This window comes from Neodiprion virginianus, chromosome 6 (genome assembly GCF_021901495.1).
Source record: "Neodiprion virginianus isolate iyNeoVirg1 chromosome 6, iyNeoVirg1.1, whole genome shotgun sequence".
Taxonomy (NCBI): domain Eukaryota; kingdom Metazoa; phylum Arthropoda; class Insecta; order Hymenoptera; family Diprionidae; genus Neodiprion; species Neodiprion virginianus.
The window spans coordinates 22,548,596-22,575,083 of NC_060882.1; the positions used below are offsets into that span (position 1 = coordinate 22,548,596).

Genomic DNA, 26,488 nt, shown 5'->3' on the forward strand with positions numbered 1-26,488 from the left:
AACAATATTCAAGCATATATGCGAAATCTCAGTATCCTACGTTTACGTATTTTTAGAGATCTAATTCGTAACTTACGAATACGATAATTCAACACACACTCAACGTACGACTCTCTCGTAACGAGTTATTGAAAAGTATCCATTCTTGGCCAGCCAGCCTGCTTAACCTCATCGTCTAACGCACGTTTATCTACACTATCTTCAACATTGAGTAGGCTTAAAAACTGGCAATCTCACCGAAAACCTGAAAACAATTTATCTCAATTTCCTCATTTCGCTTCTCCCTCTTTGCTTCTTTATCTCGTATAACTTTGAACCTTATGGCGCCTTTTTGTTTCGTGATGTTCCGTTCGTTGGGGTGCAACTTTTAACCGCTAAGCCTCGGCTACTGACAGCCCCAGGATTGAAGCTGGAGACAGGGGCCCTACCTGGTGCAGGACCTGATACACGGCAGAGTCACGGCTCCGTTCAACCCCTTTGCACACGGGGTCGAAGGGCGCCAGTTTTGGGCCAGACATCGCACGCTGAACATCGGGTAAGAGAGTTTTATAGTTATATTTAGCTACGTTTCGTGCTACTGGCCGGGCTCGGTATTAACGGTGTTAATTTTCATCCCCTTTTCGTTACTAATTTCCGGTGTTTTACCTCGTTTTCAAAGTCACGCGCATCATTGTCGCGGCTCTTGTCAAGTGAGGGGAAAATGGTATCAGTGATTCGATTGTTCGTGCTCTTAAATTTTTGCTCGCAGTTTTAGTCTAAGTTGAGGTGGAATTCTTGTGGGATGCGGAAATTTATCAAACGAGACAAAAATGGAAACATTTTAATTTTTACACAACTGAGGCTGAATTTGATTGCTTGACTAGTTATCCGATCATCTGCAACAAAATTTTTCGGTAGGAGAGAATAAATAAGGTTTAAAAAAGAAAAAAACAGCGGAATATTAATAGCAGTGACCATGGCAGTAAATTTGTTATTATTTCTAGATTCCCGTTTCATCCAACAGCTCCTTTTCAGCTTCGGTACTTTTCCAAAATAGTTGTAATGTCGCTGGTATTTTGGTGCGGAACGAAGAAAGGTTGCCGCCATTATTCGATCGCCGGGTAACTTGGACCGTACGGTTTTGGGGTGGTCAGAAATAAAGCGTTTCGAGCTCGGCCAATCAGGGTTCAGACCCAATGGGACTCTCCACCCCGTAGCTGAACCGACTATGAGCGTCGCGGTAGTTTCGCCTCGCAATTACACGCCATAAGTTATCAGTGAATCGAGGACGGGGACTGTAAGGGCCGGTGAACCCGGGGGCGAAAAGTTCAGGAACAGCGTGGAAAACATAGTAGACAGGTACGCGTTTCCCTGCGGATGTGTGCGCGTCTAAACGTGTGATATAGAAGGCCCACGGAGAGCCGCCTAGCCGGGATTTTCACGCACCGCGTGACGTCACAAGTCACCGTATAACACCGCCTGCAGAAGAGACACTCGCGGCCACCGACGGTAATCGAGATTCGCAAGTTTTAGCACGTACTAAGGGTTGATTCGACCCTTCAATTACTCTCCTGCCTACCCGAGGCACGTCACCTTTGGGACCGCGACTAACGCTCCTTCCAAACTCGTTCCTTCGCCCGATTTCGCCTCAAATATATAAGTGAGGAGGAGAAGATAAAGGCGCGAGGAAAAATATCGCTCAGACCGTTCTAACGCGGCTTAATCATTATCCACTTTGTCGGCCGGTGGAAAATAGGAGCGGGGGGGGGGGGGGGGGGGGGAATGAAATGATGAAAATTCTACTCGCTTAACGTGCGGTAAAATTAAACCCACACAAATTTTTTACTAATTATAATCCTGGAGGTTAAAAAATCTACAACCTGCATCTGATATCCGAATTAAACGAGGGATGGTCAGGCGAACTCAAGAAAAAAAAAACAGAAAGAAAAACTACGCAGCCCACTTGGGACGGCTGTATTTGATAGAATCTAATCGCTATCTTACGCAAGAACTGGGTGGAAGTTTTTTTCATCTTAACAATATCTTCCACCTTTATATCTGACTTCGTTTTTCTTGTTATATGCATGAAAATAAAACGTGATGCGTGCACGGTGTGGGTGAGGGAGCGAAGTCTGTAGGTTATCGATCCAGTTTGATGTATTACTGGCTTGGTCCACCCCAGCGTCCCGGCAGGACCTCCTCGGAATATGCTTTTTATGTTTTTCTCTTCGCCCCCGGACGCTCCCGCCGCCACAACTATCGCCGTTACCACGACCTGCACCGTCGAGCGGGTGGGACGCGGATAATGGTCGCTCGCGAATAAATGTAGCCACTATTTGTTATTCCGGAGTACCGCCCGACCGAAAAAGAGCTACGCTTTCTGTTTCCCGATCTACGCCATTTTTTATCATTTTTTTTTTTCTCTCTTTTATTTGCCAGCCCTCTATACTGTTTTTCTACTGTTTCGTGATTAATCTAAAACTCCTATTTTTTGTCCTTCTGATTTTTTAATATTTGCAAGCGATTCCGAGCATCCTGATTTTCATTTTATTCTTCGCGCATACTTTTTACCCCATCGAAAAGAGAACACAATTTCTTCAGGCATACATGTATTGTCTTCGATAGGTATATAAGTTTCCAATAACGATATACCTTTGACGGAAAACAGAATACGGGTACACCGATACTGACCCAACGTGTCACTTGTGTGCGGATAGAGACATGTCTCGCGATTCTCAGGTCGCGTATACGCGCCCTTATACGAAGAACACGGGCACTACAAGCCTCTTGAGAAATTCATATTTATACGTACGTATGCGTATCTTATACTCATATTAGGTACGAGCCATATATACCTTGGGCGAATAACATTCTAATTTTCCGGATGGATGAAAACGTATGAAAATCTGCGGAACAAACGGAAAACGTTAGGGGCGCCAAGTCAAGACCAATAAAAGTCTCGACTCCCCTTTTTGCCTCGCTGTTCTTTGTATACGTATGATACATACGCGTTGTTACGTATACGTACCTATTTCATGCGGTGACGTCATCGAGGAATTCGCGGCCGCAGCTTATAACCTCGTGGAATTCACATTCGGAGATAACGCTATCAATTTTTCATCTCACCGTCTGTCCGACCCTTATTAGACAGCAGTCACAGCCTTCTGGTTAATTAACGACCGTCGTCAGCTAAAATTGACCGAGGAATCTTATCAAACGCGCAGCAGATGCACCTAGCCGTATATAGGCCGCAGACCCCGTCCATTGTTCCTTAAATCGGGTCAAAATTAGTTGAATAATGTATAATATAATGACACGGTACAGCGGGCAGATGCAGAGCGAAGAATACGTATCGAATGTATGTAACCATCGATCCTGCGGACTTCGGGTAAAAAGTTTGAATTATATTTGGAACAATTGTTGCGTAGATGTAAATTTTCTCCAAACACCAGAATGGAAGAACATACTCGTAGCCGACGCATAACACGGATTACATATTTCATTCGTTATTCATTTTTTAGTTATTCTATATCAAGAAGGGATCTATGAGGCGCGGGTTAAAGTATGGGGTTGGGAATAAGAATGAGGAATAAGAAGAGCAAGAAGGAAAAGCGCATTTTTATTTGAAGTATTTTTTCGCCGGGCAGCATATTCGGTGCGATGGGAGCTATACGTTTCAAAATATATGCAAAAGACCAGGGCGCCCTGCGCATCCTAACACGGTACAACCCTCGAGAAAAACTAACCCCGGCCAGAGTTGCGGATCTTTGCGAATTTTTATCTCCACATCGGGTGGTTCGTTTTCACGAATCCACCAGTCAAAACGAAGATCCCTGCCCTTGATTCGGCCGATGTAAATATATATACATGTGTATACATATGTATCTACATACATGTATAATATACGTGCATTTTTCCTTCTCGACCACCGGCGCCGCCGTTCCACCCCCAAGACCGGAGGAACAACTGGCCGGGAAAATGGAACTCCGTTTTTCCACGACTGTACCGCAGTCCGGCCGACGTAGTTACCATCGATTCGTGGCCGCAACTGTTTCGACCGTTTAAAAAAGAAACGCCTCGAGTACGAGGGTGGAAAACATCTTGCGCGGACATATATTTCTGTTTGTCCAAAGGGCCTCGTACAAATATGGGGCTGATATTGGCCATTTTGGAGCCCCTTCGTGTTCCTATTACAAGTCCAACCTCCTTTTCTTTCCTTCTCTCTCTTTTTCTCTCCTGAGGGTCCCTCCGACAGGAATTTCTCGCTCAAATATCAACCAAGATCAAGGGATACGAGTTGGATGAAAATCGACATTATTTATCTCTCACGGAAGCCGAGCTCACTTCCACCCCGAATTACAAAGCTCAGGTATGTTTGGAGAAACTTTAACCTTACCGATAGTCGTGAACTTCCACCTCGGCGGAAGGTTTCATTCGTTGGTTGAACAAAGCACATTTTCTAATTCAACTGTGTTTAAAAAAAAGTGCACCCTTTCCCGATCACAGATCAAAGATCAGCTACACAATACGGACAAGTTGCCAGACTCGCTAGTTTACCGGTATCGGAAACTGTAATCACGGCCAGTACAATCCGGCGGTGCAGAACGGAAGCGAAGCAGCGGCACATACAACGTAGTATCGATGGGTGTGCAGAGATTCAGGGAATAGTTGATAGAAGTAGGTGGGTGTGATGTTGAAGGGGGAAGAGAGGGTGCAACGGCAGGGCAAGGAAATCCAGGACGAGGGTAGGCAGGAGGTTCGCGGGGTTATTTTGTCACTATCGGAAGAGTGTTATTTACCGAAGATAGGGCTACGGAGGCTGTGCAGAGGCTGCGTCCTTATTTACATGTGGTAAGTCTCCTGCGGGACCAAATCCCGGACCGAGCCTCGAACCCTGATAATTCTTGCTTTGATCCCAGTCCCAGGAGAGGCTCCTGTCTACTCGGAAAAGGAATAAGGATCGCCACAGGAAAATAACCAGCGAAGAGATCAGGAAAATTGCACAAATTTTTTTTCCTCCCAAATATATTTACTTCTTTCCTCATATCTTTCATTTCCCGTCCGCTGCTTTCTTGCAAGACCACATTTCCCTCATTCTCAGAAGACCCGCTTCAACTACGCACTCAGCCAAACACACTCAGACCTCGTCCTCGTCTCGCTGGTAGAATTCGTACCCTTCCCGTCTCGGGATATGAGATGCGTAGATGTGGCCAGTCCCTAATAGCATTCTGAAATTAGTCCAAATTAGTGGGAATTTAATTTCAACCCTGAACGACGCGTGCCTAGGGAACAGTTTTAATTCCTCAACCTTCACGAGCAGTCCAGAATTTCCTGCTGGCATTACACGTACACACGGAGGTGAACGGCGTATCGTGTATTGCATCTATTACCACGCCAACGTGCGGTGAGATCAAATTTTCGCTCGGCGAGACCTTCGAGCTTAGGTGCTTGGTCAGAGAACCTTCGCAAAATGAGAGAAGCGAACGGTATTATTCCGAGAGCTCTTACGCCCTCAACCGCACCGTCCCGCCTACCGGGTGTCTGGAAAATCGCCGTTTTATTCGCGCCCAAATACGCGCGCAACCCTGTCACAGTCGTAACGTCCCTCGAACTTTCCTCGCTGATCGCTGGCAATGAGCTTGGAGAACAAAGGAGTGACCACCGATCGGTTTTTCAACTCTACGAATTCCTGTAAACGACTCATTAGCCGATCGCTCGGTGGGTCGAGGCTCGACTTCCGAAACACCCAGTGAGTAATCTCCTTGGTTAGTTAGCGAGCCTCGGGATCCCGGCGTGGATCCTAGCAGGATAGAATATCCCTCGGGAGATTTTCGACCAATCGCTGGTCTGGTCAGCGGCGTTGGGTAGTGGGGGTCGCCGGCAGGGCATTGGTCAGTCCAAGGGTTGCCGGGTATTGAGCGACTCCGTCCAGGGGTTGAAAAAACGCCCCGAACTGACCTCAAACGTCTACCCTCGTCTCCGCAGTCCTAATGTAGCTAACTTCTGTGCGGCAACTGTGGAGGTTCGTATACGTCTATGTATATCCGTGTATACTGGCGTATATATGTAAATCTCATGTACATACATACGTACATATATATTATATAAATATACATATACGCGGAGCAGACGAGCCGGGCTGTGGGTGAGCGCACCGGTTCTGAGACGAGCCTCCCCCGCGTATTGGCACTTTTTTTTAACAGCTTATGTATCACTGGAGAATAGAGAATTAGCCAGACTTTACAAATCATACGAAAAATCATCTCAAGTTCTATTTTTGAATTGTTGAACTATATGACACAAGTACTGTGTATGATTTTCACTGATACATCAACATTCTATAATGTACAAATTTGGCTCCGCGGCGGGGCATTGTCATTTGCAAAGTGCAAAACCGGCTCCATCGAGCATCAACAAACTTCGTTTTCTTTGACGAGAAGAGCGAGTGGCACGGTGGTGCGGGGAAGAGAGTTTTGTCAACTTTGCAATTAATCCTTTTAGAGGTGGACCGTTGCTCGCGAGACAGACCGACAGGCTACAGGCATACATGATAGACGGTTCAGCTGCCCTGCAGTCAATTAGTTAATTTGAGCCCGTGCACTTTACAGCTGGAGTAAAACAAACCCCTCCGGTTCTTCGACGATAAATAAAATTGGTGTACAATTTTTTTCTCCATTATCTTTCATCCCTGATCAAAACTCCTGTGCAGAGTCGGACGAACGGAGTACAGACAGACAGGACATGCACTCCGTATAACGCGCAGTCCTGATCCCAACCGGTTCGAGTCCGTGGGCTATTTGCATAGGCGATATCATGCCGCGCGCCACTACGCTCTCTCCCCTTTCCCCGCGCTCTCTCCCTCTCTTTCACTTTCTCTCTCTCTCCCTCTCTCTCGTTCTCTCTCTCTCGCGCGCGCGCTCTCTCCCGGTTCAGCACTGTTCCCGAGGACATCTCGGGATCTTGGGAATTAGATTAGTGGTGGTTCTCCCGAGCAAGACTTGGACTATACTCAATTTCAAGTAAGATCGCACTTGGAATGGGCGAAATCCAAAATCAGTTTTACGTGATCACCTATTCAGACGGTTATCGTCACTCGATAATTTATACCAATCCCGGGTATATGACTCGCCCATTGTTCGCCAGAGAATTCCGTACCGTCCGTACTATCTTTCTGAGATTCTATTTTACTTTCTCCCCCAGACCTTTTATGCACAATCTGTCAAGACCTCGCGGAGGTACGATTGCCGCGTGCTTCGGGCGGCACACGATTTAATCACGCACCTTGACGGTTTATCCGGCTATTTTTTGGCGACGCGAAACTTTGTCTCCCTGCAGGCTGAACAATAACCCCTTTCATCCCTCTTTCTGTGCGCAGTCAATACCATCTCGGCACTCCCCGAGCCCGATGGACGACGACGCATCGTATTGTCCTCTTTAAGAAAACTCGAGAGACAAAGAGCCGGGCCACTACAGTCGCCATTGCCACACGGTCAGGCACCTGTGTAGGTGAACGAGACACAAGAGCAGCTCCCAGTTCGATTAAACTCTCGTCCGAAGCGCCCATCTCCAGCTCAAAACTTTATAAAAATTCGCCGCATCGTCTGCGAGATATGATATGGAAAGCAGCTGAAGCCACGATTGATAACATACATGAATATTTGTAATTTCTCTTCCGAGCACCGTCATTCGTCTAATGGACTGCCTGCCCGCGACCAGCTCGAGTCAAGAGTCGAAATGATGAAATGCCGAACGTTACCCAAAAATGCGAGACGTTCGATATATGAACGTAAAATGGCTGGCCGTCGGAGGGTGAAGGGAGTCAGTTGAACGGAGCATAAAAAATGCAGAGCCCCGTCTAACGCAGTTAATTTAGCGGATGGGGCAGTTCCTCCAGCATCCCTTCTTCTCGCACGGCGCGGCGTGGCGGCCAAACATGGCCACTGTACAGACACGTCGATGTGTAAATATGTGTAGATATACCCCACACGAATGTACATACGCGGGCCGGCCGTACCTAGTGGAGTCTAATAAAAAGCATCCCCGAGTAGTGGCGGTCGGGGGTTCGGAGGGTGGAGGGCGGCAGGGTCAGAAGTCCATTCGGAAAATGGAGGGACCCACGCGACCAAGTAAATCTACCCAATAACGAGGTCCTATTGGTTCGGCCGGGTTTTCGAAAATCATCCACGCCCACCACGCGCTGATTTGAGAGATTAAATTTTTCGGGGAACGAGACGGGCTGCTTGCCGTTCTTTCGAGACCCCTGCCGACGTGATACGAGTGGTTGATGATTTTTGGGAATTTTTTTTCCCCCGGCTGGAGTGACCAAACTTTCACAGTCTCTTAGCAAGACGTATGTGAGTCGGCTAGTCCCGGCCAGGGTTCGACTTGACTTCCGACTTTCCCTGCAGAAAACATAGACTAAGGGTCTCATCCCCCTTCTGCAAGGATGCTATAAATTCTGTCCCCTGATCTCCAGATAGTGGCCGGATATAAGATGCCGATATAGGTATATCCTAGTTTGCTCGGGAATATTTGAAACTGTATCGGTGACCTGCGCGATTCGATGCCTCGTCGACTGTATTGCGAAACCCGTATCACGCTCGAAATTCGCAGCCACTGGACGAGGTGGGCTGGTTTTACGAATCATTTCTGCTGCGTCGGATCATCTCAATCGTGCAATAAAAATTGTGTTTTCATTTAGCTGCGCAACAGAGCTTGCGCGATTATTGAAATAATAATGACCGCTCGATCGGAGCTGAAAAAAAATTTGCAACTGTTCCTAGGGTGAGAAATTTAGAACCGTACGTCCGATTCAACAAATTTGGTATATTTCACTCACCCTTGACACGCGCCTCAACGGTAATTCGATAGATCGAGTCACGCAGACTCCGTCGACGCGCTCGACTTGTTCGTAAACATTCGATTTCGTTCAGCCATCGAAACTCTTTGCAGCCTCGTCCACGCGAATGATTGAGAAAAGTAGGGAGAGAAAAAAAAAATAAAAAATAAAAGCGGAAAAACAAATCGGAAATGCCTTGGGTCAAATGCCCGCTGGGAAAGTAGGTGGAAATCGGGAAATAACCTCTGGTGGGTGTCGAAATTTAAAACAAACCGATTTCCTAATGGCCTTCCGACCGGAAATCTTCGCCTGGCCCATCGACCAATCGAATCTCACAGTGAATTTCACACCCCATACTATGCGGGCACGAAAGAGATAAAGAAAGAAGAAAAAGGATATTTCCAATTTTATCAAATTTCCTGCCGATTCCGGATATTAAATGGAGGTATAGCCAAAGTCCAAGGGTCCAGATCTGCTTTTGTTGCTTGTAACAAACATGGCCGTCTTGCGCTGTCTCCGAAGTCACGTGTTATATGGTCTCTTTACAGGGTAAGAGATTTGCTGGGCTGCGTTAACTCTCTTGAAAATGGCCGTATTGGAAAGGCATAAACCCGCGAGGGTAGAATCCGGCCTCTAAATTAGGATCATCGGATCGTCCAATCTTCGAGAATTTTTTACTGTCCTTCAGCGGGTCCGATCTAGATCGTCAAGGTCTCAAAATACGCGGGAAAGTTTCGGGCTTAAGGTGAAATTTTCCCAAGTCCCAGGAGAAAATCTGGGATGGAGTTATCTCTGGCCAAAAAGGGGAATCAGCCATTACAGGAGTTAAGAATTTTTACGACAAAGATGGGCTTCCAGTGAGTAACAAGGGTGGCTCTAGTTCAGGAATGCCGAGCACGTTCTCAACCAATGCTAGCAGCCAGGCAGTAAAACAAATACACCCCTTATACAGTCGGTTCTGTTCCGCACGGTTCGATAAAGCGCAGCCCGCAAATGTCCTCTATTTCAAATATCCTCTTTATACGTACGTACCTTGCCTTGCCTACCTTACTTATACCCGCCATAGCGTATAGACCTGGCCTTAACGGATGACGGACACGTGAAAGAAGTGGCCAATATGGGCTGGATTCAGCGTCTCACGTGACAGACGCACGGCGCTCTTTTGTTTTCGCGGGCTTTGATCGAGTGCCCTTTGTGTCCTTTCCCTCTCCGAGGAGTCCGTCACTACTTTCTAAGAGTGCGATGACGAAGGAAGTGGGGAGTGTCGTGTCACGTTTCTTCCGGTACGGTATAAAAATATCGAAAACACCCACCTTCGAGGGCACCGAAAATCAAATCCTTTCTTTGATCACCTTTTTCCCCCCTGCTTTTCGGTTTCATTATACCCCGCTTAGTTCCAACCTGTACAAGTATGGAGAACCTATTCACCCCCACTGGTTCACGATCAAAACCATCGTCGAAACGACTCTAAGAAAGAAAACGCCGTCGGGAAACAGGCTAAAACTGAATTCAGTGCGATTAAACATGACAACAGCCGCTCACCTGCTGCTGGAGCCTTCCCACCCCTCGAAACTAACCCGCCGACTGCTGTCACGCTGATTCTTTGGTATACAGTTCAGAGGTCTGACCCCTGTTCTGATCTCTGCGCTCCCGTTTCCATTGGACCAGTTTTCACCTGATCCAGGGCACGATCTATTTTCCGAGTTCAAATTGGGGTCCAGGGAGCAGGCAGAGATGAGACAAGATGAGACCGGTCCATTCGCGTGCCAGGAACCTGCAATGCCGGCGATATTCTATCGTCGTACCTCCAGGCCCTCGCCTGGACCCAAACTCGAAACTGGACCCTAGTTATGAACCTGTTGGTAGACTGGAACTGGTCCATCCTGGTCGCGTGAGGGGATGCTGGCCCCCTGATGACAGTGTCCACTTATAAGGGTGAATTTAGACCGCTAAATGCCTCCAATTGACCCTTGACCGATATCTTGTTGCAGGGGTGCAGAAAGAAGGCGAGACTACGAAGTTGGAGGATTTGATTGATTGCACTCAACGCGCTCGAGATTTGAATCTCCTTAACGTTGGATCCTATGGAGTCAATCAAACTAGAACTTGAAGGTGCCGTGGAATCTTATTCTTGACAATGATTTTCAAGCGACATGTAATGCCTGAGTAAGCAAGCTCTTTCGGACGATATGAACGCGCTTACCTTACCCAGGAAACACCATGCTTCGTGACCCTAAGTTGCTCAATGGGTATCAGGATTCACCAGGAGATGAAACATATTCGACACCATTTACAAACCCAGGTGAGGTCAACAATTTCACTTGCAGGCTATTCAATTCCTGTCTTTTTTCGTGATGTATTTTGAACAGCTAAGAGGACAAATCGTTATTCATTTCGTCATTATTGACGACCATTAACATAAACCAACTGTATCTTGCGACTGTATTCGTTATAGATAACACGAGAAACAATGCGACGCTCTAACCACGAAGTATTAGAGGAGTTAAGGCTCTTGCTGGCGGTTAAGATTCCTTCAATGGGTAAGAATCAGTTGATGGTTCAGTAATAAACCAAGAACGGACCATCATTAAAATATGTGCTTCTAAATTCAAGGATACTCACGACGACCGTGGCAGCGACATCGCTGGAGAAAAACAAAACTTGTCCTACTACGGAGATAGCAACTCGAAGGGGAGCCTTTGGATGAAATTCCTACCCTATGAAGAAGGGTAAAGGCGTCGAGAGGGTAGCTGTTGGCAAGCCATTCGTTAGAAGATAACGTTACTCAATCGACGGTCGGTAACATGCAAAAGCTAAACCATCTACATTCCAGTATCTCTTTTCAGTAAGCTCTGAAAAAGCTTAGGGTGTAATGATAAGAGTAATTATGCTTTCCATCGGTAAATGCGATGGCGATGTCTCAATTTCCTGTGATAGATACAAACCTGTAACATTGAAACGACTAAGTTTAAGACCGCTATCAAGAAACAAATTGAATGAGAGTGAGAAAAATCCAGTCAAACGATACTTTATAATAAGCATTGAAACATGAGATGATAGAAAAATAAGGTAAAGTTTAAGAGGAATAGATGACCGGTTGCCGGAGCAATGACATTGAGTCGGTACGAAGTGAGTACGTGAGACTACTTCTTGACTGCGACTTGAAAATGTCACTCAGCTCGATCATCCCCGTGTGAAGACGCGTGACCGCGTCCACCGCCGACCACCGCAACTACCTCCGAGCACCACCAACCACCTTTAATCACCTCCTCCCACCTCCGGCCACCTTCGTCCTCATCAACCACCTCGTCCCCCCCTCATGCTCCTCGTCGTCCACCCTGCCCTGTCGTCATCGTCCTCCTCGACCTCCTCCGATCACCACCAACCACCTCCGAACACCTCCTACGTTGTCTAAAGAATAAAAAGACAGTTGCCCTAATGGGCTTTGGTGTGACAACCGAATTCGTCGTGCGCTTGCACTCCCTGAGATGTTCCATCGGTAGAGTTAAGAACTTATTGCAGAACATCAGAGAGTTACCGATTTCGACGTGATGCTGACTGCATTCGCCTTCCGAGTAACACAGTCTTCGCAATGGTAAGCCCAAGCCGGTACTTAGCATGTGTGTAATTACGGACTTGTCGGCGATGCAAGAAATTAATGATAAGAATAAATTTCTTCCAAAATTCGTAGCAAAACAGTGAATCAATTAAAGTATAGGTACCCGAGAGATGAATGTATACATAGATCATAGATGTAATAATGATGCACAGACCATAAAGTATGTATGTATATGCGGTACATGTACGATATTCATATATATAAACCATTTACGATTAATACGTGATGCATACTATAAATTTTGTAATTTTCCAGGAAACAAAATAGATTATCTACAATAATCGGCTATAATATGAAAATAAAAGAATTATTCATTTCGAAATGGGATTCTATTCGACACGCTCTCGATGTATTCCGAAACATTGTTATTCATAATTATTCTAACAACTTTTCATTTGCTTGCGCGATCTTGAATTTTCGTAGGCGTAGTATCGGAACGCTGTTTTAGCTGGTCGCAAGTGAAGTATTTACGTTGGGTAGGGAAGCAGAATTGTTTTTCGATAAGTGTATACAAAAACATTCGGAGTAACTGTAATACATCACGGATGCGCTGATTTTGATCGAGATGAAATGGATGCTCCGTATATGAGATAGTATTTAACGCAGTGTAGTGATTTAAAGACCTGAAAAGATGATAGAGAGAGAAAAAACAAAGCTGCTTGAAACGTGAAGTGTATTTTAACACACATTTGAAAGGTATGAGCGAAATTTTTTATCATCCAACGGTCGCAGAACGACAGCGTTATTAGCTGACCCGCTAACTGAAGGATATATCTTTAGTCAACGGCTGACTATCGAAGGGCCTGGCCGCTTGAGTCTGGATTCGGCAGGAAAGACAAGGTGCATATTTCTTGTATGAAATGTGAAGACTAAAATCATTATACATCGTATCATATCATCATACATCATACATCATCATACATCACATCATACATCATCATACATAGTATTAAAGTTCGAAACCAATGTTTGGATGCTCGGATGTTCACAAAATGACGTCACCCAAATTTTTTTTCCCTCGACGTCATCGATCCATAGCAATCGTCGACCGCCAAAATTCCTCAGTCTGGAAACAACCGCGCAGTAGAGCGGACGGTTGAGAATCGCGCTCCGCAGATTTCGAGTACCGTGTTCTTTACCTCCTGGATTCTGCGGTCCGGGTCCGCTTCTTGGTGCAACTCGACTTCCAGGACAAGGGCTCCGTAGTTCTGGCTATCCAGGTCCTTGATCCGGTGACTTTTGACCTTTAGGACTAATTTTCCGTAGTTCGGGCTGTTCAGGTCGTCCACCTGATGGATCTTGACGTCCAGAAAAAGCACTCCGTAGTTCTGGCTGTCCAAGTTCTTAACGTGGTGACCGTCGACCTAGCGCTCCGTGGTTCCTGTTTCATGTTTACGATGAATTATTTCAATTCATTTTTTTGCGCAAGCTCAAATTCAGTAGCTCTCATTGCGCTAATAAAATTTCTACAATTTTTTATAATTTTCTCATAATCCCCTTGTTAAAATGTGTCAATACAGAAATTATAATAATCCTTACACAATACTTTTGATGTGTTTTGATACTGGAAATATTTCTTAGTATTCGAGGTATACCCCGAAGTGGTTGTTTTTGGTTGTTGGAGGTGGTTGGAGGTGGACGAGGAGGAGGACGAGAAAGAGGAGGAGAACAAGGTGGACGAGGAGGACGAGGATTTGTGCTCGGTGAGTAAAACATTATAATATTTGATAACAATTGTAATTATATTTCATCTGAAATATTTCAAACTTGTCACGTTTACAATAAAATATTTCAATTCATTTTTCGCGCAAGCACATATTCAGTAGCTATAAATGCGCTAATAAAACTTATTACATTATTAATCGGATAATTAATTCTATTAATCCTTACATAATATTTTTGCTGAGTTCTTATACTAAAAATATTTATTACTATTCAAGGTATAACCTGAGGTGGTTATTGGTGGTTATTGGTGGTTGTTGGGGGCGGTTGGCGGTGGTCGGAGGTGGACGAGGAGGAGGACGATAAAGATGAGGAAAACAAGGTGGACGAGGAGGACGAGGATTTGTGCTCGGTGAGTAAGACACTTTTATAATATTTGATGGCAATTGTAATTATATTTCATCTAAAATATTTCAAACTTGTCATGTTTACAATAAAATATTTCAATTCATTTCTCGCGCAAGCACAAATTCAGTAGCTATAAATGTGCTAGTGAAGTTTATTCTACTATCAATTATTTAATTATATTAATCCTTACACAATATTTATGATGTGTTCTTATACTGAAAATATTTATTACTATTTAAGGTATTACCCGAGGTGGTTATCAGTGGTTGTTGGAGGTGGTCGGAGATGGACAAGGCGGAGGACGAGGAAGACGAGGAGAACAAGGTGAACGAGGATTTGTGCACGGTGAGTAAAACAGTTTGATAATATTTAATGACAATTGTAATTATATTTCGTCTACAAGTTTTCAAATTTGTCATGTTTACAATAAATTATTTCAATTCACTTTTGTAAGTATTTATGAATATACCATCTATGAATATTCATTGTTGGTACATAAGGTCTGGCAACGTACCTACTTTCTGTAAGAGATGTTGAAGATTTTCAACATAATTATGTTTCAGTTCTGTGCCCCACCTAGTGATCCACTAGTACATATCCTCCGACGTGACATCGCTGTGCTACGTATAAAGAAGAAAAGATTTATTAGGATGCGAATTGCTCCTCTCTTCTTGCCATTGTGCTTTCAGCCATTGTTGTGCTGTGTGTTTAAAATTTAGAACAGTATATAATATAGAATAACAGGTACAGCTACGAATATAGCACTACAATAAATCTTATAGAAATGAGGTCTCATTGAGATTTCTCTGTATTTATAACTCGACGCGAGAAGGCAAAAATCAATGTAATGCCATCCGTAAAGTAATTGGACTCGTATTTGCACTACGAGAACTCGTTGGGCATTTTGCGGTGAAATTTGAAAAATTGTTGTACAAGAAATTAAATAACTATAAAAATGGATAAAAAATATTATCTCTAATAGTGAATGTAGCTAATACAGCTTTAACCGTATATTGATTATGCTAATGATCTATTGTGACAAGATCGGAATTAGATAAGCTCTCTAAATACTCTTTTCTAGACTATTAATTTATATCATGTATATGTAAATGTATATTTCTTCAGTTTATACAATCACTGCTCTAGGATTAACCTTGCCACGTTTTATGGTGCGCTTGTGTAATTTGTATATTATTAACCTTACGTTTTACTCTATTTGCGACAAGTTGTGAGTGTTTCTAATTTCTTGGCAATTATTTATGTACATGTATGTGTATATATGTATATACACATGCATAAGTATACATATACATATTTTTTAACTAGATATACATATATTTAAAACTAGATTTTTACAATAAACACAGAGGATTTAGTATATTCACATACGGATTTCTGTGTAAAGGTATACTTGAACTAAAATATCCTTATCTCTAATACGGAGTTCTTCGTAATTCGCATTTGTTCTTGTAACCCAATGTCCTACATACGATGGCAAAAATCTAGAACCAACTTAACTGAGTCTCAAAGCCCTGTTAATTAACATAAAAGCAGCTATTTGATAGAAATTATAGTTTATAGTTTACACAGCCCATTGCATGATATTTCATTATAAATACATATGTTTCAATGTATTTAGGAATAATTTATCAAATATACAGAGGTCATGTGCATATAATAAATGAATTGATTCGACCGAAGTTTGATGTATTCATTGGAGCTTCAACAATAAATTTAAGCTTCGTTACCTCTTTTGTTTTATTATGGATAATCAAAAACATTTCCGACTATTCGTGCTGTGGAAGCATGGGGATTAAACCAAATGTAGCAAGAGATTAGAAACAGTGTATGTAGAGTACGGGTATTTTTCTAACAATGCAAACACGTGCCGCTAGCTTAGTTTTGACATATCTAGAATACCACGCCTTGCGAATTAGCTTACCAGACAGAGATGAATGATGAATTTTAAGGACTGCATTATCGTTGTTGAATACTCTATGCCTCATGGGAAACGAAAATCTGTAACGATAAAATTGATGCACCGGATCATCGTCGACTTTGACTTTTGAAATGTCCTACCATTTCCGAACACCTCCAACCATCCTATTTACCTATATTACTAGATTAGCTATTGTATGAAAAGAGAAGAATTATTCACTTCGAAATGGGATTCTATTCGACGCGCGCTCGATGTATTCCATAACATTAGTATTCATAATTATTTCAACAACTTTTCATTTGCTCTCTCGATCTTGAATTTTCGTAGGCATATAATCAAAACGCTGTTCTAGCTAGTCGAGAGTGAAGTATCTACGTTGGGTAGAGAAGCAAAATTGTTTTTCGAAAAGTATTCGGATGGAAAAAAATTCAGAGTAACTGTAATACATCTCGGATGCGCTAATTTTGAACGAGATGAAATGGATGCTTCGTATATGAGACAGTATTTAACGCTGCGTAGTGATTTAAAGACCTAAAAAGATGATAGGGAGAGAAAGAACGAAGCTTCTTAACACTTCGAGTGTATTTTAACACACATTTGAAAGATACGAGCAAAATTTTTCATCATCCAACTGTCGCACAACGGCAGCGTTATCAGCTGACCCGTTAAGTGAAGGATATATCTTCAGTCAACGGCTGACCATCGAAGGGCCTGGCCGCTTGAGTCTGGAATCGGAAGGAAAGACAAGGTGCATATTTCTTGTATGAAATGTGAAGACTAAAATCATTATACATCGTATCATATCATCATACATCATACATCATCATACATCACATCATACATCATCATACCTAGTATTACAGTTCGAAACCAAAGTTTGAATTTTCGGATGTTCGGAAAGTGACGTCACCAATCTAAAATCGGCTAGCCGAGTTCCTCAGTCTGGTAACAACCGCGCAGTAGAGCGGACGGTTGAGAGTCGCGCTCCGCAAACTTCGAGTACCGGGTTCTCAACCTCCCGGATCCCGCGCTTCGGGTCCGCTACGCGGTGAAACTCGACTTCCAGGATAAGCGCTCCGTGGTTCCTGGTTCATGTTTACAATAAACTATTTCAATTCGTTTTTCGCGCAACCCCAAATTCGGTACCTGTCAGTCCGCTGATAAAATTTCTCGACTTCCAGGATAAGCGCTCCGTGGTTCCTCGTTCATGTTTACAATAAATTATTTCAATTCGTTTTTCGCGCAACCCCAAATTCGGTAGCTGTCAGTCCGCTAATAAAATTTCTCGACTTCCAGGATAAGCGCTCCGTGGTTCCTCGTTCATGTTTACAATAAATTATTTCAATTCGTTTTTCGCGCAACCCCAAATTCGGTACCTGTCAGTCCGCTGATAAAATTTCTCGACTTCCAGGATAAGCGCTCCGTGGTTCCTCGTTCATGTTTACAATGAATTATTTCAATTCGTTTTTCGCGCAACCCCAAATTCGGTACCTGTCAGTCCGCTGATAAAATTTCTCGACTTCCAGGATAAGCGCTCCGTGGTTCCTCGTTCATGTTTACAATAAATTATTTCAATTCGTTTTTCGCGCAACCCCAAATTCGGTAGCTGTCAGTCCGCTAATAAAATTTCTCGACTTCCAGGATAAGCGCTCCGTGGTTCCTCGTTCATGTTTACAATAAATTATTTCAATTCGTTTTTCGCGCAACCCCAAATTCGGCAGCTGTCAGTCCGCTAATAAAATTTCTCGACTTCCAGGATAAGCGCTCCGTGGTTCCTCGTTCATGTTTACAATAAATTATTTCAATTCGTTTTTCGCGCAACCCCAAATTCGGCAGCTGTCAGTCCGCTGATAAAATTTCTCGACTTCCAGGATAAGCGCTCCGTGGTTCCTCGTTCATGTTTACAATAAATTATTTCAATTCGTTTTTCGCGCAACCCCAAATTCGGTACCTGTCAGTCCGCTGATAAAATTTCTCGACTTCCAGGATAAGCGCTCCGTGGTTCCTCGTTCATGTTTACAATAAATTATTTCAATTCGTTTTTCGCGCAACCCCAAATTCGGTAGCTGTCAGTCCGCTAATAAAATTTCTCGACTTCCAGGATAAGCGCTCCGTGGTTCCTCGTTCATGTTTACAATAAATTATTTCAATTCGTTTTTCGCGCAACCCCAAATTCGGTACCTGTCAGTCCGCTGATAAAATTTCTCGACTTCCAGGATAAGCGCTCCGTGGTTCCTCGTTCATGTTTACAATAAATTATTTCAATTCGTTTTTCGCGCAACCCCAAATTCGGTACCTGTCAGTCCGCTGATAAAATTTCTCGACTTCCAGGATAAGCGCTCCGTGGTTCCTCGTTCATGTTTACAATAAATTATTTCAATTCGTTTTTCGCGCAACCCCAAATTCGGTAGCTGTCAGTCCGCTAATAAAATTTCTCGACTTCCAGGATAAGCGCTCCGTGGTTCCTCGTTCATGTTTACAATAAATTATTTCAATTCGTTTTTCGCGCAACCCCAAATTCGGTACCTGTCAGTCCGCTGATAAAATTTCTCGACTTCCAGGATAAGCGCTCCGTGGTTCCTCGTTCATGTTTACAATAAATTATTTCAATTCGTTTTTCGCGCAACCCCAAATTCGGTATCTGTCAGTCCGCTGATAAAATTTCTCGACTTCCAGGATAAGCGCTCCGTGGTTCCTCGTTCATGTTTACAATAAATTATTTCAATTCGTTTTTCGCGCAACCCCAAATTCGGTACCTGTCAGTCCGCTGATAAAATTTCTCGACTTCCAGGATAAGCGCTCCGTGGTTCCTCGTTCATGTTTACAATAAATTATTTCAATTCGTTTTTCGCGCAACCCCAAATTCGGTACCTGTCAGTCCGCTGATAAAATTTCTCGACTTCCAGGATAAGCGCTCCGTGGTTCCTCGTTCATGTTTACAATAAATTATTTCAATTCGTTTTTCGCGCAACCCCAAATTCGGTAGCTGTCAGTCCGCTAATAAAATTTCTCGACTTCCAGGATAAGCGCTCCGTGGTTCCTCGTTCATGTTTACAATAAATTATTTCAATTCGTTTTTCGCGCAACCCCAAATTCGGTACCTGTCAGTCCGCTGATAAAATTTCTCGACTTCCAGGATAAGCGCTCCGTGGTTCCTCGTTCATGTTTACAATAAATTATTTCAATTCGTTTTTCGCGCAACCCCAAATTCGGTACCTGTCAGTCCGCTGATAAAATTTCTCGACTTCCAGGATAAGCGCTCCGTGGTTCCTCGTTCATGTTTACAATAAATTATTTCAATTCGTTTTTCGCGCAACCCCAAATTCGGTAGCTGTCAGTCCGCTAATAAAATTTCTCGACTTCCAGGATAAGCGCTCCGTGGTTCCTCGTTCATGTTTACAATAAATTATTTCAATTCGTTTTTCGCGCAACCCCAAATTCGGTACCTGTCAGTCCGCTGATAAAATTTCTCGACTTCCAGGATAAGCGCTCCGTGGTTCCTCGTTCATGTTTACAATAAATTATTTCAATTCGTTTTTCGCGCAACCCCAAATTCGGTATCTGTCAGTCCGCTGATAAAATTTCTCGACTTCCAGGATAAGCGCTCCGTGGTTCCTCGTTCATGTTTACAATAAATTATTTCAATTCGTTTTTCGCGCAACCCCAAATTCGGTACCTGTCAGTCCGCTGATAAAATTTCTCGACTTCCAGGATGAGCGCTCCGTGGTTCCTCGTTCATGTTTACAATAAATTATTTCAATTCGTTTTTCGCGCAACCCCAAATTCGGTAGCTGTCAGTCCGCTAATAAAATTTCTCGACTTCCAGGATAAGCGCTCCGTGGTTCCTCGTTCATGTTTACAATAAATTATTTCAATTCGTTTTTCGCGCAACCCCAAATTCGGTACCTGTCAGTCCGCTGATAAAATTTCTCGACTTCCAGGATAAGCGCTCCGTGGTTCCTCGTTCATGTTTACAATAAATTATTTCAATTCGTTTTTCGCGCAACCCCAAATTCGGTACCTGTCAGTCCGCTGATAAAATTTCTCGACTTCCAGGATAAGCGCTCCGTGGTTCCTCGTTCATGTTTACAATAAATTATTTCAATTCGTTTTTCGCGCAACCCCAAATTCGGTACCTGTCAGTCCGCTGATAAAATTTCTCGACTTCCAGGATAAGCGCTCCGTGGTTCCTCGTTCATGTTTACAATAAATTATTTCAATTCGTTTTTCGCGCAACCCCAAATTCGGTAGCTGTCAGTCCGCTAATAAAATTTCTCGACTTCCAGGATAAGCGCTCCGTGGTTCCTCGTTCATGTTTACAATAAATTATTTCAATTCGTTTTTCGCGCAACCCCAAATTCGGTACCTGTCAGTCCGCTGATAAAATTTCTCGACTTCCAGGATAAGCGCTCCGTGGTTCCTCGTTCATGTTTACAATAAATTATTTCAATTCGTTTTTCGCGCAACCCCAAATTCGGTACCTGTCAGTCCGCTGATAAAATTTCTCGACTTCCAGGATAAGCGCTCCGTGGTTCCTCGTTCATGTTTACAATAAATTATTTCAATTCGTTTTTCGCGCAACCCCAAATTCCGCAGCTGTCGGTGCGCTAATAAAATTTCTATAACTTTACAATCTTCTCATAATCTTTTTGGTAAAATATGTCGATAAAAAAATTATATCAAACCTTACACATTATTTTTGATTTGTTCTCACGCTGAAAATATTTATTAGTATTCGAGGTATAACCTGAGGTGGTTGAAGGTGGTCGGAGGTGGACGAGGAGGAGGACCAGGAGGACGAGGATTTGTGCTGGGTGAGTAAAACACTTTTATAATATTTGATGGCAATTGTAATTATATTTCATCTGAAATATTACAAACTTGTCACGTTTACAATAAATTATTTCAATTCATTTTTCGTGCAAGCACATATTCGGTAGCATGAATAATCTTGTACAATTTATTATATTATTAATTAATTGATTAATTACATTTATCCTTACACAATATGTTTGATGTGTTCCTATACTAAAAATATTCATTACTATTCCAGGTATCACCCGAGGTGTTCGGAGGCGGACGAGGAGGAGGACGAGCTGGACGAGGAGGAGAACCAGGTGGACGAGGAGGAGGCGGGGTGGGTCGTGGAAGAGGACCTCTCCTCTCCTCAGAGGAGAGGAGGGGGAGGGGCAGGGAAGGGGAAGAGGTGGGAGGGGAGGGGGAAGGGACGGGACGGGAAGGGAAGGGGGAGAGGTGGCGGGGAGGGGGAAGGAAGGGATGGGAAGGGGTGGGGGGGTGGCGGGGTGGGGGGGCGGGGGAGGGAGGGAGGGAGGGCGGGAGGGAGGGAGGGAGGGCGGGCGGGTGGGCGGGAGGGAGGGCGGGCGGGTGGGCGGGAGGGAGAGAGTGGAGGACGGATGTCGATGCGAGCCCGTTAGACTGAATAGAGCAGCAGCACCCCCCCCCCCCGCCGTCCCTCCCGCCCACCCGCCCGCCCTCCTTCCCACCCTCCCTCCCTCCCGCCCACCCGCCCTCCCTCCCTCCCTCCCTCCCCCGCCCCCCACCCCGCCACCCCCCCTTCCCTTCCCATCCCTTCCTTCCCCCTCCCCGCCACCTCTCCCCCTTCCCTTCCCGTCCCGTCCCGTCCCGTCCCTTCCCCCTCCCCTCCCACCTCTTCCCCTTCCCTGCCCCTCCCCCTCCTCTCCTCTGAGGAGAGGAGAGGTCCTCTCCCACGACCCACCCCGCCTCCTCCTCGTCCAGCTCGTCCTCCTCCTCGTCCGCCTCCGAACACCTCGGGTGATACCTGGAATAGTAATGAATATTTTTAGTATAGGAACACATCAAACATATTGTGTAAGGATAAATGTAATTAATCAATTAATTAATAATATAATAAATTGTACAAGATTATTCATGCTACCGAATATGTGCTTGCACGAAAAATGAATTGAAATAATTTATTGTAAACGTGACAAGTTTGTGATATTTCAGATGAAATATAATTACAATTGCCATTAAATGTTATAAGAATATTAATTAATTAATTAATAATGTAATAAATTGTATAAGATTATTCATAGCTACTGAATATGTGCTTGCACGAAAAATGAATTGAAATAATTTATTGTAAACGTGACAAGTTTGTAATATTTCAGATGAAATATAATTACAATTGCCACCAAATATTATAAAAGTGTTTTACTCACCCAGCACAAATCCTCGTCCTCCTGGTCCTCCTCCTCGTCCACCTCCGACCACCTTCAACCACCTCAGGTTATACCTCGAATACTAATAAATATTTTCAGCGTGAGAACAAATCAAAAATAATGTGTCAGGTTTGATATAATTTTTTTATCGACATATTTTACCAAAAAGATTATGAGAAGATTGTAAAGTTACAGAAATTTTATTAGCGCACCGACAGCTGCGGAATTTGGGGTTGCGCGAAAAACGAATTGAAATAATTTATTGTGAACATGAACGAGGAACCACGGAGGGCTTATCCTGGAAGTCGAGAAATTTTATCAGCGGACTGACAGGTACCGAATTTGGGGTTGCGCGAAAAACGAATTGAAATAATTTATTGTAAACATGAACGAGGAACCACGGAGGGCTTATCCTGGAAGTCGAGAAATTTTATCAGCGGACTGACAGGTACCGAATTTGGGGTTGCGCGAAAAACGAATTGAAATGATTTATTGTAAACATGAACGAGGAACCACGGAGCGCTTATCCTGGAAGTCGAGAAATTTTATCAGCGGACTGACAGGTACCGAATTTGGGGTTGCGCGAAAAACGAATTGAAATAATTTATTGTAAACATGAACGAGGAACCACGGAGCGCTTATCCTGGAAGTCGAGAAATTTTATCAGCGGACTGACAGGTACCGAATTTGGGGTTGCGCGAAAAACGAATTGAAATAATTTATTGTAAACATGAACGAGGAACCACGGAGCGCTTATCCTGGAAGTCGAGAAATTTTATCAGCGGACTGACAGGTACCGAATTTGGGGTTGCGCGAAAAACGAATTGAAATAATTTATTGTAAACATGAACGAGGAACCACGGAGCGCTTATCCTGGAAGTCGAGAAATTTTATTAGCGGACTGACAGCTACCGAATTTGGGGTTGCGCGAAAAACGAATTGAAATAATTTATTGTAAACATGAACGAGGAACCACGGAGCGCTTATCCTGGAAGTCGAGAAATTTTATCAGCGGACTGACAGGTACCGAATTTGGGGTTGCGCGAAAAACGAATTGAAATAATTTATTGTAAACATGAACGAGGAACCACGGAGCGCTTATCCTGGAAGTCGAGAAATTTTATCAGCGGACTGACAGGTACCGAATTTGGGGTTGCGCGAAAAACGAATTGAAATAATTTATTGTAAACATGAACGAGGAACCACGGAGGGCTTATCCTGGAAGTCGAGAAATTTTATCAGCGGACTGACAGGTACCGAATTTGGGGTTGCGCGAAAAACGAATTAAAAAATAATTTATTGTAAACATGAACGAGGAACCACGGAGCGCTTATCCTGGAAGTCGAGAAATTTTATTAGCGGACTGACAGCTACCGAATTTGGGGTTGCGCGAAAAACGAATTGAAATAATTTATTGTAAACATGAACGAGGAACCACGGAGCGCTTATCCTGGAAGTCGAGAAATTTTATCAGCGGACTGACAGGTACCGAATTTGGGGTTGCGCGAAAAACGAATTGAAATAATTTATTGTAAACATGAACGAGGAACCACGGAGCGCTTATCCTGGAAGTCGAGAAATTTTATTAGCGGACTGACAGCTACCGAATTTGGGGTTGCGCGAAAAACGAATTGAAATAATTTATTGTAAACATGAACGAGGAACCACGGAGCGCTTATCCTGGAAGTCGAGAAATTTTATCAGCGGACTGACAGGTACCGAATTTGGGGTTGCGCGAAAAACGAATTGAAATAATTTATTGTAAACATGAACGAGGAACCACGGAGCGCTTATCCTGGAAGTCGAGAAATTTTATCAGCGGACTGACAGGTACCGAATTTGGGGTTGCGCGAAAAACGAATTGAAATAATTTATTGTAAACATGAACGAGGAACCACGGAGCGCTTATCCTGGAAGTCGAGAAATTTTATTAGCGGACTGACAGCTACCGAATTTGGGGTTGCGCGAAAAACGAATTGAAATAATTTATTGTAAACATGAACGAGGAACCACGGAGCGCTTATCCTGGAAGTCGAGAAATTTTATCAGCGGACTGACAGGTACCGAATTTGGGGTTGCGCGAAAAACGAATTGAAATAATTTATTGTAAACATGAACGAGGAACCACGGAGCGCTTATCCTGGAAGTCGAGAAATTTTATCAGCGGACTGACAGGTACCGAATTTGGGGTTGCGCGAAAAACGAATTGAAATAATTTATTGTAAACATGAACGAGGAACCACGGAGCGCTTATCCTGGAAGTCGAGAAATTTTATTAGCGGACTGACAGCTACCGAATTTGGGGTTGCGCGAAAAACGAATTGAAATAATTTATTGTAAACATGAACGAGGAACCACGGAGCGCTTATCCTGGAAGTCGAGAAATTTTATCAGCGGACTGACAGGTACCGAATTTGGGGTTGCGCGAAAAACGAATTGAAATAATTTATTGTAAACATGAACGAGGAACCACGGAGCGCTTATCCTGGAAGTCGAGAAATTTTATCAGCGGACTGACAGCTGCCGAATTTGGGGTTGCGCGAAAAACGAATTGAAATAATTTATTGTAAACATGAACGAGGAACCACGGAGCGCTTATCCTGGAAGTCGAGAAATTTTATTAGCGGACTGACAGCTGCCGAATTTGGGGTTGCGCGAAAAACGAATTGAAATAATTTATTGTAAACATGAACGAGGAACCACGGAGCGCTTATCCTGGAAGTCGAGAAATTTTATTAGCGGACTGACAGCTACCGAATTTGGGGTTGCGCGAAAAACGAATTGAAATAGTTTATTGTAAACATGAACCAGGAACCACGGAGCGCTTATCCTGGAAGTCGAGAAATTTTATCAGCGGACTGACAGGTACCGAATTTGGGGTTGCGCGAAAAACGAATTGAAATAATTTATTGTAAACATGAACGAGGAACCACGGAGCGCTTATCCTGGAAGTCGAGAAATTTTATCAGCGGACTGACAGGTACCGAATTTGGGGTTGCGCGAAAAACGAATTGAAATAGTTTATTGTAAACATGAACCAGGAACCACGGAGCGCTTATCCTGGAAGTCGAGTTTCACCGCGTAGCGGACCCGAAGCGCGGGATCCGGGAGGTTGAGAACCCGGTACTCGAAATACGTAGCGGACCCGAAGCGCGGGATCCGGGAGGTTGAGAACCCGGTACTCGAAGTTTGCGGAGCGCGACTCTCAACCGTCCGCTCTACTGCGCGGTTGTTACCAGACTGAGGAACTCGGCTAGCCGATTTTAGATTGGTGACGTCACTTTCCGAACATCCGAAAATTCAAACTTTGGTTTCGAACTGTAATACTAGGTATGATGATGTATGATGTGATGTATGATGATGTATGATGTATGATGATATGATACGATGTATAATGATTTTAGTCTTCACATTTCATACAAGAAATATGCACCTTGTCTTTCCTTCCGATTCCAGACTCAAGCGGCCAGGCCCTTCGATGGTCAGCCGTTGACTGAAGATATATCCTTCACTTAACGGGTCAGCTGATAACGCTGCCGTTGTGCGACAGTTGGATGATGAAAAATTTTGCTCGTATCTTTCAAATGTGTGTTAAAATACACTCGAAGTGTTAAGAAGCTTCGTTCTTTCTCTCCCTATCATCTTTTTAGGTCTTTAAATCACTACGCAGCGTTAAATACTGTCTCATATACGAAGCATCCATTTCATCTCGTTCAAAATTAGCGCATCCGAGATGTATTACAGTTACTCTGAATTTTTTTCCATCCGAATACTTTTCGAAAAACAATTTTGCTTCTCTACCCAACGTAGATACTTCACTCTCGACTAGCTAGAACAGC

General features: G+C 43.7%; 1 long non-coding RNA gene across 1 annotated transcript in view; it reads left to right on the forward strand.

The window, feature by feature from the left end:
* The window catches only part of LOC124307034 (uncharacterized), a 33,941-nt gene extending 21,527 nt beyond the window's left edge, over window positions 1-12,414 (forward strand). The window contains exons 2-4 of the long non-coding RNA XR_006908736.1: window positions 10,810-11,120; window positions 11,274-11,358; window positions 11,432-12,414. This is a non-coding gene — a long non-coding RNA (uncharacterized LOC124307034). The remainder of the gene's footprint in view (window positions 1-10,809; window positions 11,121-11,273; window positions 11,359-11,431) is intronic.
* The last annotated feature ends 14,074 nt before the right edge of the window (window positions 12,415-26,488 follow it).